Source organism: Terrapene carolina, unplaced genomic scaffold (assembly GCF_002925995.2).
Source record: "Terrapene carolina triunguis isolate 2854851 unplaced genomic scaffold, T_m_triunguis-2.0 Scaffold93, whole genome shotgun sequence".
NCBI lineage: Eukaryota > Metazoa > Chordata > Testudines > Emydidae > Terrapene > Terrapene triunguis.
Genome location: NW_020664444.1, coordinates 12,555,521 through 12,569,159, shown reverse-complemented (window position 1 = coordinate 12,569,159; position 13,639 = coordinate 12,555,521). Strand labels below are relative to the sequence as shown.

At 41.6% G+C, this 13,639-nt stretch overlaps 1 protein-coding gene across 2 annotated transcripts in view; it reads left to right on the top strand.

Annotated features, from left to right (window-relative positions):
• The window catches only part of GPR146 (G protein-coupled receptor 146), a 66,924-nt gene that overhangs the window by 47,470 nt on the left and 5,815 nt on the right, over nucleotides 1-13,639 (top strand). The window contains exon 3 of one of the 2 annotated variants that reach the window (XM_026650607.2): nucleotides 8,444-8,547. The exons of the other annotated variant lie outside the window; for it this stretch is intronic. The gene's annotated coding sequence lies outside the window, so the exon portion shown is untranslated. The remainder of the gene's footprint in view (nucleotides 1-8,443; nucleotides 8,548-13,639) is intronic. 2 annotated transcript variants of the gene reach the window in all.

The window sequence follows — 13,639 nt, the reverse complement described above, 5'->3', positions numbered from 1 at the left end:
TAAGCGCCGCAACCCTCACCCCCTCCCGCACCCCAAACCCCTGCCCCAGCCCAGAGCCTGCACCCAAACGCCCTCCCAGAGCCTGCTCCCCACACCCCATCCTGCACCCCAACCGCCTGCCCCAGCCCAGAGCCCCCTCCAGCATTAAACTCCCTCCCAGAGCCGGACCTTTGACCCCTTTCACACCCAAACTCCCTCCCAGAGCCTGAACCCCGCACCCCCCCCTGCACCCAAACTCCCTCCCAGAGCCCGCACCCCCTCCTACACCCCAACCCCCTGCCCCAGCCCAGAGCCCGCACCCAGCACCCAAACTCTCTCCTAGAGTCCTCACCTCTTCTACACCCAAACTCCCTCCCAGAGCCCACACCTCTTCCACACCCAAACTCTCTCCCATAGCCTTAGGCAGGTGTATGTGGGGCAGGAAGGACTTGGACCCATTCTGGGCAACACCAAAAATTATACAAACCTGCCTCCCCTGCTCAACAAGTAACTCTTAAGTATGATGGAGATTCTGAAATCTGGCCACTTGTGCTGCCCCATAAAAGAAGGTGTGAATGGTATATTTTACATGGACAGGATTCCATCAGTTTCCTTTTACAGATTAAATGAAAATATTTCAGGGCTTTAATTCTGAAATGTCTTGTAACTTTCTGTGCTTTCACAAATAGTACCTTAGTATTTCTTTGTATCTTGTGATCTTGATGTACCCATTCCCATTCTTATTTTGGTTTTGGCTTCATAAAAGGTAAAATATTTTCTCTTAAAAGCAATCATAACTGCTCTATGCACTGGTATTCTGTGGTCTGCAAGAGTTTGCAAGACAAGATGAAAACTGTGTTAGTTTAAATGTCAATCAGATAACAAATCGTCCCAATGACTGATACATAGAATAAGATTCTGTTTTTAATACGTAATGACCCAAATGGTGCATTATTTTCAAGAAGTCAGAGTAAATTGTTTGACTAAATACTTCCATTACATATGATAAGCCAAATTCATCAACAGGCCTAAATCTGTTGAAGTTATTGCTAAACACATCATTATAGAATGAATTCTTTTCTAAGTTACTTATCTTTCTCTGCTTCTTTGTTAGGTCTATAGGTTCACAGTATTTCATATTAAAAGAAACTTCGATTTATGTTCAGCTTTGAATTTCATGTGCATGTATTTTAAGGTTGAAGATGTGAAGTACTCCATAGCAAACAGTTTATGTGACATACTGGTGTAGAATACAGGAAATTCTGCAGTGGGGTCATTTAAATTTAAAAATGGAAGTTTTTACTGACCCAAATATGAAAATGAATACAAGATGTACAGCAACCTTTCTGTTATTCACCTTGATAGTAAAGTACATTCATTTTATGCTGCCTCAACTTCTTAGTTTTCAATGTACTGCAGAATTTTGGACTGATGGCGAGTAACTGCACTGGAGAAATTGTTTGTTTGGGGAAAAAGCAGCACTCAAAAAGGCATGGCAGGTGGATTGGGATGGTAGTATAATGGCAATGACTGGATATTCATGTTAAATGATCAAGAGTGAAGTAATCAACAATGTTGACATTTAAATTGTCACTTCTTGTGTTCCAAATGTTCCTATTCTGGGAAAGGCGATTGTGTAAGTCATCATCATGTAAAGTTTGTTTAGTTTCCTTTCTCTACACTGCTTCCAGTCATTATTACTATTTAAGATATAAATTATGCTGGACTATAAAATGTGGAAATATCATAAGTACTACAGAAGTGACGAATACTTTACAATACTTTGTTTTCCTTAAGACAGTTTTGAAAATAAAATCCAATAAATCTTTGTGAATAATAAAAAATATTTTTCCATTTCCACATACTAAGTAAGTTCAGACTCATTGGATGGGTATCTGTATTCACTGTGCAAAGATTGCTTACTTTAACGAACACGGGTTTTGTTTAACCTGTATTACTAGTGTTAAGTTGAGTGGGCTGCCAAAGATTTGATCTCAGCAGTCAGAAAGAGATCAGAATGGTATCCTTTCAATCATGTTGTCTTCTCTGTTTTTACTCATGAAATATTGGGTCTTTATTGACCCAGAGCTGGGTAAAGGAATTGTGGAGCCTTGGCTTAGCAAGACATGGGAGCCCCTACAGTTTAGGGGTTCTATTCTGATATCATTTAAAAACCGAAGGGGGATTGGTCTTCAATGGTCAATAAAATTGGGGGCTCCACAGGTGGCAGGAACTCCCAAAATGTGCACTTGGCCTAGGGCCTGGCTTAGTTTTAGGGATGGCATGATATGGTGGTTTTTACCAGGTAAAATCATAGTTTTTACTGCCTTGGGAAAAACGAGTTAGTCACAGTTTAAGGCATTTTCTATTTTAAAAATTGTTTCATTACTGAACACCACACTAAGTTTTAGTTACATATTCAAATTGTGGTTACATAAGGCAGTGGATTCCTAGATTAATTTAGGATTGTAAAATAAAAAGTTAAACTGCAATGGATGTCATAGTTCTATATGTAATTATAATACTGAATATCGGAATGTCTGCATACATTTTGGCATGATGTTTTCTCAGTGAAGTTATGCCTGTCATGACTCATCAGTTTTCATATTATATGAATAAAAGTCAAAGACATCTGATTATGTGTAAATGACAATAATGCAGAGTTGTAGGCTTGAAGTACTAAGCAATCAGAGGTATGCAGGGTTTTAGACCACCAATTCTGGTCCATTTGGCCATGCAGTATTCTGTAGCAGAAGAGCACCTTTGATGTAGTGGATAGACTGAGCCTGTTCCTCAGTTTTGAATGGATGTATCCAAAGTTTGAACAGATTCATTCTATGCTTGCAGAACTTGCTGGGCACTGATGCAATCATTTTTCCCTTTCCCAGTTTAAGCTGATATTTACCAGCACCATGTCCTAAACTAGTTTTTCCTGGGAAATTGCCAATCCTGCTTAGTTCTCAAGATTTTCCAGATTACTGTTTGCTACCACATTGCCAGTTAGTCCCAGAGACAATGCAGTTTAATCGGCAACATGCCCTTTGGCAGTTGTTATTGTGGTTTCCAAACTAATCAATCCTTTTGTCTTTCTCCCTGTAAGCAATCTTCCATTTTATTGAGCTTATCTGAAATGTTCTCATATTTTAGTTTAAAAGAAGGGGGGGGAGGAGAGGAGGAGAGAGAAACAGACCAAATAAAGAATGAAAGAGAGAAAGAAGAAAGGGAATATACCCTCTGATGCAGGGGTTCTCAAACTGGGGGTCGGGACCCCTCAGGGGGTCACAAGGTTATTACATGGGGGGTCATGAGCTGCCAGCCTCCACCCCAAACCCCGCTTCGCCTCCAGCATTTATAGTGGTGGTAAATATATAAAAAAGTGTTTTTAATTTATAAAGGGGGTCGGAATGAGAGGCTTGCTATGTCAAAGGGGTCACCAGTACAAAAGTTTGAGAACCACTGCAGATGGGTATTCATTTCTGAATAAAACAAACAAACTCTGAGATACTTTTCCTTTTGGAGTCAGACACTCTGCAGTGTTACATAGAACAGTCAGAAGGAATGCTCATCTTGAAAAACCCTTGTCGTCATTTCTAGATTATGGTTTTTCTCTCTACCCAAATAGTTAAAGGAATGTCTTCACAAGACCCAGTCATGATAGGAGTTTCATTTGCCTGGCCCTGTTCATATATAAACTCCCAGAGAGTTGACAATCTAAATAAGGACAAGGAGGCACAACACAACTGGGGGAGAGGCGACAAATGTCACAGTACAGAAACAAAAGGTTGCAAATATTAGCTGTGTGTACTGTTTGGAAGCTTCATTGTTTTTTTTAAATAAAAATAAGTGTCACAGTGTCGGTCTCATAGTTTACAGCCAGAAGGGGACCACCAGATCACCTAGTTTGACCTTCTGTATATCACATACCACCAATACCCCCCAGCACCCACACACGAAACACAACAGATTTTAGACCAATGTATTACAGCCCACAAGAGACTAGACTATTCTCTGCCACAGCTTAAACAGCTCTTCACCCTCCCATGGTATTTCCCGTCTCCCCCCCAATGTATTTATAGAGAGCAATCACATCCCCTTTCAGCCTTAATTTTGCTAGATTAAACAAACCAAGCTCTTCCAGTCTCCTCTCGTAGGATAGGCTGAGGTGCACCAGTACCTGAGGACGCCATAATGGCTGGGAAATGATTAAGTGAGATATATCCAGATAATCCTGGCAAGTGACCCACACCCTCATGCTGCAAAGGAAGATTAAAAAAACCCAAAACCAAGGTAACTGCTAATCTGACCTAGCGGAAAATTCTTTCCCAATTATACATTTGGCTATCAGACACTAAGCATGTGAGCAAGAACCAGCCAAAGAGAATGCTTGCTGCTACCTCAGAGCCCTGGTACACCCTGACCAATGTCCCATCTCCAGCGGTGGCCAACCCTGACGCTTCAGAGGAAGGAGATTTAAAAACAAACATGCATGCATGGTGGGGGGAGTGGGAATCTCTTCCTGACCCCTGCAGGTGGCCGGCTGTAACCTTGAATCATGAGCATTTAGGAACATAAAACAATCTGGAAGTGAGCTCCTGGGCTACTGAGTCCTACCCTCTACCATCACAAGCAACTCCGCCATACAATCACACTCATAAATTTGTCCAGCTCTCTCTTTAAATTAGTTAAGTTGTTTGCCTCCACAACTCCTATTGGGAGGCTGTTCCAGAACCTTACTCCTCTGATGATTAGAAACCTTCTTCTAATTTCCAGACGGAATTTCTTCATGGCCAGTTTATATCCATTTGTTTTTGTGCCAACGTTGTCCTTTAGCTTAAACAGCTCTTCACCCTCCCATGTATTTCCCGTCTCCCCCCCAATGTATTTATAGAGAGCAATTACATCCCCTCTCAGCCTTAATTTTGCTAGATTAAAGAAACCAAGCTCTTCCAGTCTCATCTCGTAGGATAGGCCATCCTCTTCCCCTAATCATCCTACTAGCTCTTCTCTGCACCTGTTCCAATTTAATTGTGTCTTTCTTGAACATGGCTGACCAAAATTGTACACATTATTCCAAATGAGGTCTTACCAGTGAATTGAAGGCGCTCAGCATTTCACAAGATTGGGCCAAAATAAGTTATGATTGCAAGAGCTGTGGAGAAATTAGTCTGTTCCACCTTGTGGCCAACTCTGGCCTTTTCGCTTGTATTTTTGAAACCTATTGTTAGATTCAATAGTATTTTGTGAACGAGTCACTTGTTCTTTGCTTCTCTCATACTGCACTCAAGTCACTACCTTACACCACCAGTCTTATAGCATACAAACAATTACAAGTACCTCACCAGTCAAACTGGTCACCAGCTGCACCATATAATCATAAATGACAGGGTTGGAAGAGGCCTCTTGGGTTACTCAGCCCAACACCCTGCATCAAGTAGGATTTTCCTCTGCACTAATGCTAAAGGCATTTTATCTGTGCGTCTAGGGCAGAGGTGGGCAAACTACGGCCCACGGGCCACATCTGGTCCGCGGGACCGTCCTGCCTGGCCCTTGAGCTCCCGACCAGGGAGGTTAGCCCCCAGCCCCTCCCCTGCTCTCCCCCCTCCCCTGCAGCCACACTGCCGTGCGGGCAGCACTCTGGGTGGCAGGGTTGCGCCCTCCTGCCGAGCAGAGTGGCAGCGTGTCTAGCTCCGGCCGGGTGGCGCGGCTGCCAGACATGCTGCTCTGAGCGGCATAGTAAGGGGACCGGGGCTGTGGGGTTGGAGGGGGGGGGTTGTCAGGGGACAGGGCAGCTGGATGGGGCAGAGGTTCTGGGGGGGGGGCGGTCAGGGGACAGGGAACGGGGGGGTTGGATAAGCGTGGGAGTCCTGGGGGGACTGTCAGGGGGCGGGGGTGTGGATAGGGTCAGTCAGGGGACTGGGAGCAAGGGGGTTGGATAGGGGGTGGGGCTCCAGGGGGTGCTTGGGGTGGGGGTCCCGGGAGGGGGCGGTTAAGGGACAGGGAGCAGGGGGGGTTGGATGGGTCGAGGGTTCTGAGGGGGACAGTCGGGGGCGTGAAGTGGGAGGGGGCAAATAGGGCGGTGTTTGGGGAGGCACAGCCAGGCTGTTTGGGGAGGCACAGCCTTCCCTACCCGGCCCTCCATACAGTTTTGCAACCCCAATGTGGCCCTCGGGCCAAAAAGTTTGCCCACCCCTGTTCTAGGGCCTCATTGCCCTTATGTTACAAGGTGTTTTATTGAGTATAGATATTTCCATATAGTTTTAAGCCATTCCTTCTTATACATCCATCCAACTATTATTCTGTTAATCCCTATGGCATGAGCATAAAATAAACATTCAAGAGATTCCTGGTTATCAGCTTGGCGATAGTGGCACCCAAGGTAATCACTGTCTTCTCTCCTTTAGGAGTAAAACTTTTATTTTTAAAAGTAAAAGTGACTAGTGCAACATTTTCCAACTGTGGGTCATGCCCCCAGCAGAGGTTATGCCAGGAAGATCAGGAGACTGTCCCGCTTTGACCAACAAAATGTTGGCTACACCAAATTTGAGTGAGTGGCCACTGAGGGGCGAACGTGGGACATGCTTGCTCTGCAACTCCCTCCCCTGGGACTCCCACCCCTCAGGGGCAGCAGTCAACCCCATCACCCTCTTCAGCTCAAAGAGAGGTGCAGCATGAAATGTTTGGGAACCACGGGACTAGTGACTGGTAATTCTGGGGGGAAAGCACCATAATTACAATCAATAATACTTAGCACTTACATTCTCAAAGTACTATACAAACACTTGATTAACTGTCAAGCTAGGGTTACAGTATCATTGCCACACTTCTTTTCCAGTTATCTCAAGCCTGATCTGAAGAAATTCTATACAGCCCAGTAAGGTGCTATGCACCTTCACTCCCATTATACAATATTGTTCTTTTCAATCTCTATAAAGCCAACAGGAGTTTAGAGATCTCCAAACAATGCAGGATCAGGTCGTAATGTGCAAGAGTCGTAGACCTAAAAGTACACGATTAATTTACTGGTTAGATGTGATTGACAGTCAATATTTTTAACTTGTGAATATGAGTTATCAAAGCTCATACAGCCTGGTTTACTTAGCTATTCCACACATATATGATAAATCTGTAGTTTAAGCAAAAGATTATTTTCTAGACAAAAGGTTCTGAGTTTACACAGCAAAAATTCCAGTGTCTCATGGCGGAAGCTTTATTTTTTTTAAGTCAAATGAAAAATAATCAAAACTTAAAATATCACTGTTTGAAACCCAGTTTATCTATCTATCTTAGAGAAAATCTATTCTATACAGATGAATAAATCCCTAATAACAATGAGGGAAACTAAAGCATCTGCAGCACAGCTATAAAGTAAGTGAAGGCAAAAAGTAAAGCAATATTTTGCTTTTGGTTGATACCGTCAATTAAAATGTACATTGAAAATCAGGTAATAGCTTCTTTTTTTCCAGTAAATCCTTCTATTTTGCTTCATCTGGGAAAAGTATTTTAATAGTCTGAATGGCTTCTGTACAAACAAAAGAACAGCTAGAGTAAAAATGAAAAGTACAAAATAAATTGCCAAACCATAGTTCAGCCAGCATAGTTCAAGCTCTCAGAAATGCTCAGTTTTAAGGAAAATCTGTGTCTGTCTGTCCATCCATATACAAGCTTGTTTCTCTTAACAACAGAAGGGGGACCAACAAGATTTTACCTCACCTATCTTGTCCGTACACACACCTGGGAAGTGAATTAAAAGTGCTTAGAGAACATTAATTTTTCCATTTCCTGATTTTTTAAATTAGAATATAAATGCCTGCACAAAGGCCATTGCAACATGCAGTTATACATTCACTAATATACATTAACATTTCACTACAATGCCTTTTATATTTTCAATCTCTAAACTGAAAGTAAATTTTCTGAATTTGTTTTTAACAACTCATAATACATACTAGTTCTTATGTAAGTAGTAGGGACACTTCAGTGTCTTGTAATCTGTATTTAGCTATGCTGTACTATCTAGGATGCATCTCCTACAAAAATAAAACCTTAAACTGAATTTCTCAATTATAGTTTCCAAAGTCAAACACTGCATACATCCTTGAACAATGGCTGCCCAGCAAGTTAAATCTTCCATTTAATGAGTAAAAAGTAGGGGAGAAAAAATGCAAATGCAACTGTCTGATTACCAAACAAACCGGAGTGCTCCAGGAGCCTATATGCTTTAGTGGTAAACCTGAAGCTCTAACATTTAGCAGCTTAATCGAACAGTCCACTCCCCTTTGAGCACGGCTTCTCATTTCTTGAAAATGGCTGTAAACAGAGAAAGGGAGGAGCCACCGTAGCTTGCCAAGTGAAGCAGAAACTTTGTGAGTAATTTACTAGAGGAAAAACAAGTGCAGCGCACACACGCACAGAAAATACCATGCTGTATGTGTTCTGCTGATAGGAGATCACAATGTTTTCACAGAGAAACAAGACAGCCCTTTTCAGTCTACTTCCTTCCTCTGAAATGTTAGTTACCAACTGTGTTTGGACCTTGAAGTACAAAGGAGTGCACAACATGAACTGAAGGTAAGAATTTAAAAGGTCTTACAACAAAGCTGATGAAATAAAGTTGGGGCCAGGAGAAAGTGAAAGACAAGCAGAAATTTAGGAGTAGTGGGCAAGGAATTGATTTATAAAACCAGAACTGGGTATTAAATTTAAATATAATACTAGTGTAAAAAAGGGAAGCTGGAGAGGAGAGCATTTGGGGAAAACAGTCAAAATACAACATATGGGGGAACTACAGGATTTATTTTTGCATGAGACTTGATCTAAAACTGAACAATAACTGCTTCAGATTTATCAAGTGAGACAACTCAATTTCAAGCATCCTAAAGACCCAATCCTACAGTCTTTACTCAGGCAAAACTCCTTTTGAAATGATCAGGAGGTTCGGCTGAATAAGGAATGCAGGATTGGACACTACATAGTTGTATATCCAATAGGTACAGTAGTTTCTCATGTGAATAATAAGCATGCTTAAAAACCAGGTGCTTTTGTTTCAAAAAAGTAGTTTCTCTAGTATTTTAGACACCTTTTAACTATATATTTCCCCAGAAAGTATGTTTATTATGGAGTTTAGAATCACTTCATTTATGTTCATTTCTAATGAGGGTTCTGTAATTTTACAAGAAAATTACTGGACAAAAAAAAATTGCCTACAGTTCCTATGATATAAGTATGACATTAAATTTAACTTAATTTAAATGATATAAACATAATGGTGTTAATCTTTAAACATTAGCAGAACCAAACATTAAATGCACAGATAAAAATGGCATTCTTTTCAGTATGAGACAATAGAAAGGGAAGTATTTTGTGTCTAATGTAATTTAGTCTGGGGTAATGACTATTAGCCACTTAGGGTTAGGTACTACAAAATGGATTTCCCTGGGAAAACCCGTGTCTATACATAGCTCCACTGCAGTCAGTGGGGCTCCACATGGGTGCAGGGGTAGACTTGGGTGGATCCATTTGCAGTGTCTAGCTCTCAGTCTGCAAAATTAGTTGAACCAACTCACTGAAAATGTAATGAGTTGACTTGTGGTTGCTGTCACCTGCAATATTTTCAACATATTTAAAATAGTGTACACTTCCTGTACAAGAAAATAAATAAAATAAATTAATGGAGATATCTCCTAGAACTGGAAGGTCATTGAGTCCAGCCCCCTGCCTTCACTAGCAGGACCAAGTACTGATTTTGCCCCAGATCCCTAAGTGGCCCACTCAAGGACTGAATTTATAACCCTGGATTTAGCAGGCCAATGCTCAAACCACTAGACTGCTTTAGATTTTTCAAGGATAATATCAAGCTTTAAGAGACTACTTAAACAAAACTAAGATACTGTGTACCATTGTAATGCTGTAGCTTATGAACACACTAAAGGAAAAAATACAATCAGCTAGGAAAATAAGACTACTTTAAAACAATGATGAAGGAAAACTAAGATTAAACAATTATTAAACATTTACCTTGTACTTCTGCTGAAAAAAAAAAAAGTTTTTCTGAGAAAAGTCCGTTCTTAAAAGTGAGTTAAGAGATTCATTTTCCCAATTCAAAAGATTTTATTTTTGGATTGATTCTTGCTGCAGGAACGTGATGGATACAGGTAATTGGAAGTACAAATACACCCACTAACCAGCAGCAATAGGTATGGGGATTAAACCTTACAGACTCAGAGTCAAATTCTGTGCAACTCCTTTGACATTTCAATTGAATTACACCTGTGAAGCTGAGAGCCAAATGTGGCCCTATTGTGTTATTCAATCCAAGGCAGTTCATTCAGTTAAACATGCTGTCTAGTGACATTCATTTTAATTGTGAAATCTTTATTACATATTTGATTAATCTTGTCTCCCTTTTATTTCTTTTTATAAAGTGTGCTTATGTGTGCTCACACTCTCTCCCTCATACATTAAAAACAAAGAATTTTAACTAATACTGAGCATCTAACTATCGCTCTGTGTGTTTGACACATAAGATCACCCCCATACAGATCAACACTGGGGGACAGATGTCAGCAATCTTTAAACAGACCTCCCCATGTACTTCAATGGGGAGTTCTGCTTAAAAACTGATGGTACAATATAGTACTGTGGGAATGCCAGTGCTGATACCACAGCCATGGATATTTTCATTTTTACAATGTTAGAGGGAGATTATTTCCATACTTTCGCAAACTCAGAGCTTCTGTTTTGGTTTGTTTTAGATTAAAACTGGTTTTAGTAGAAAAGTTATCCTTGTGTTTATTAAGAATGGAGTAGCTGGACAAACTCTAGTGTACAGGGTTTTTAAAGAGTTTAAAGATCAGGGTTCCTTTTAAAGAGTTCAAGCAATTCAGAAAGAGGAAGGGTGAATAATTCTTACCCTTCTGGAATGAAATGAGACTGTCCTGATACCCGGCTCTCATAACATTACAATGTGTATTTAGTGTCAATGTACACATTTCTTGATTTTATTTGAAGTGCTGACTTCAGTATTTTCTTTATGCTGGAAATAATAAGGATCGTCTATGTATATTCTCTATGAGTTAGGAAAAGTAGAGACTTGAAACATGCATCTCAGAGATGTCTTTCAAGTTGCGGGACACCAAACCTTTCTGAACTCCTACACTATCCTCATCTTAGGCTTATCATGGCAAGCTAACAATCTTTAATTAATATTATGGAGAAGGCATTACTCCCTCCATAATTTGTAAGAAATAAACTCCTTTTTTGAAATATACATTATAAATGTAACATAGTGCAATATTTGACACATAATGTGGAAAAGTAGCCATCTCTCTTATTAAACTGCAGATTTCAATGTTAATAATAGGGGCAAAACTCTAACAAAATCATGCTAAATGTGGAAATTGAGAAAGGAATATTTTAAAATGCTATTGCAAAAAAAACTTACCGGTACTTATATTTTCTGAAATTATTCTCTAGGTAAGGAAAGTAACAATTAATAAATTGGGCCCCAATCCTCCAAACACTGAACTATATACATAACTTTACTTAGTCCCACTGAAATCAATGGGTAAAGTATCTAAGTGTTCATAGATTTGAAGCCTTCATTTGGAAACACCACTAGAAATACATTTAGTTTTCAAAGTTCTTTGTGGCCTTGGTCCACCTTACCACTGGCCTATTAGCCACCTGCTCCCACCTCCCATTCTGATCTATCTTGGCCTCATGGCTGTTCCCTTCTTACAATTCTCTGCTGGGGAAATCACTCTCTTATTTACGCTGACTCCACCATATAGAATTCTACAGTCCATTCTCTGTGTCACTTCTACTTTTTAAAATTCATCTTAAAACCTTCCATTTTTCTCCAGCTTACTACTGGTTCCCTCTGTACTGTGTTTGTTTATTAAGGGTGCTGCATAATAGTAGTCAAACGCGTTGTACTATATATCTGTTGGAGCTTATTTTGGAGAGGTATAGCTTATGTGTTAACTTCTGTTGCATGCCCTATCATAGAATCATAGAATATCAGGGTTGGAAGGGACCTCAGGAGGTCATCTAGTCCAACCCCCTGCTCAAAGCAGGACCAATTCCCAACTAAATCATCCCAGCCAGGTCTTTGTCAAGCCGGGCCTTAAAAACCTCCAAGGAAGGAGACTCCACCACCTCCCTAGGTAACGCATTCCAGTGCTTCACCACCCTCCTAGTGAAATAGTGTTTCCTAATATCCAACCTAGACCTCCCCCACTGCAACTTGAAACCACTGCTCCTTGTTCTGTCATCTGCCACCACTGAGAACAGCCGAGCTCCATCCTCTTTGGAACCCCCCTTCAGGTAGTTGAAAGCAGCTATCAAATCCCCCCTCATTCTTCTCTTCTGGAGACTAAACAATCCCAGTTCCCCCAGCCTCTCCTCATAAGTCATGTGCTCCAGACCCCTAATCATTTTTGTTGCCCTCCGCTGGACTCTTTCCAATTTTTCCACATCCTTCTTGTAGTGTGGGGCCCAAAACTGGACACAGTACTCCAGATGAGGCCTCACCAATGTCGAATAAAGGGGAACGATCACGTTCCTCGATCTGCTGGTAATGCCCCTACTTATACAGCCCAAAATGCCATTAGCCTTCTTGGCAACAAGAGCATACTGTTGACTCATATCCAGCTTCTCGTCCACTGTGACCCCTAGGTCCTTTTCTGCAGAACTGCTACCTAGCCATTCGGTCCCTAGTCTGTAGCAGTGCATGGGATTCTTCCGTCCTAAGTGCAGGACTCTGCACTTGTCCTTGTTGAACCTCATCAGGTTTTTTTTGGCCCAATCCTCTAATTTGTCTAGGTCCCTCTGTATCCGATCCCTACCCTCTAGTGTATCTACCACGCCTCCCAGTTTAGTGTCATCTGCAAACTTGCTGAGAGTGCAGTCCACACCATCCTCCAGATCATTAATAAAAATATTAAACAAAACCGGCCCCAGGACCGACCCTTGGGGCACTCCGCTTGAAACCGGCTGCCAACTAGACATGGAGCCATTGATCACTACCCGTTGAGCCCGACGATCTAGCCAGCTTTCCATCCACCTTCCAGTCCATTCATCCAGCCCATACTTCTTTAACTTGGCGGCAAGAATACTGTGGGAGACCGTATCAAAAGCTTTGCTAAAGTTAAGGAATAACACATCCACTGCTTTCCCCTCATCCACAGAGCCAGTTATCTCATCATAGAAGGCAATTAGGTTAGTCAGGCACGACTTCCCCTTGGTGAATCCATGCTGACTGTTCCTGATCACTTTCCTCTCCTCTAAGTGTTTCATAATTGATTCCTTGAGGACCTGCTCCATGATTTTTCCAGGGACTGAGGTGAGGCTGACTGGCCTGTAGTTCCCCGGATCCTCCTTCTTCCCTTTTTTAAAGATGGGCACTACATTAGCCTTTTTCCAGTCATCCGGGACCTCCCCCAATCGCCATAAGTTTTCAAAAATAAAGGCTAATGGCTCTGCAATCTCATCCGCCAACTCCTTTAGCACCCTCGGATGCAGCGCATCCGGCCCCATGGACTTGTGCACGTCCAGTTTTTCTAAATAGTCCCGAACCACTTCTTTCTCCACAGAGGGCTGGTCACCTTCTCCCCATACTGTGCTGCCCAGTGTAGCAGTCTGGGAGCTGACCTTGTTCGTG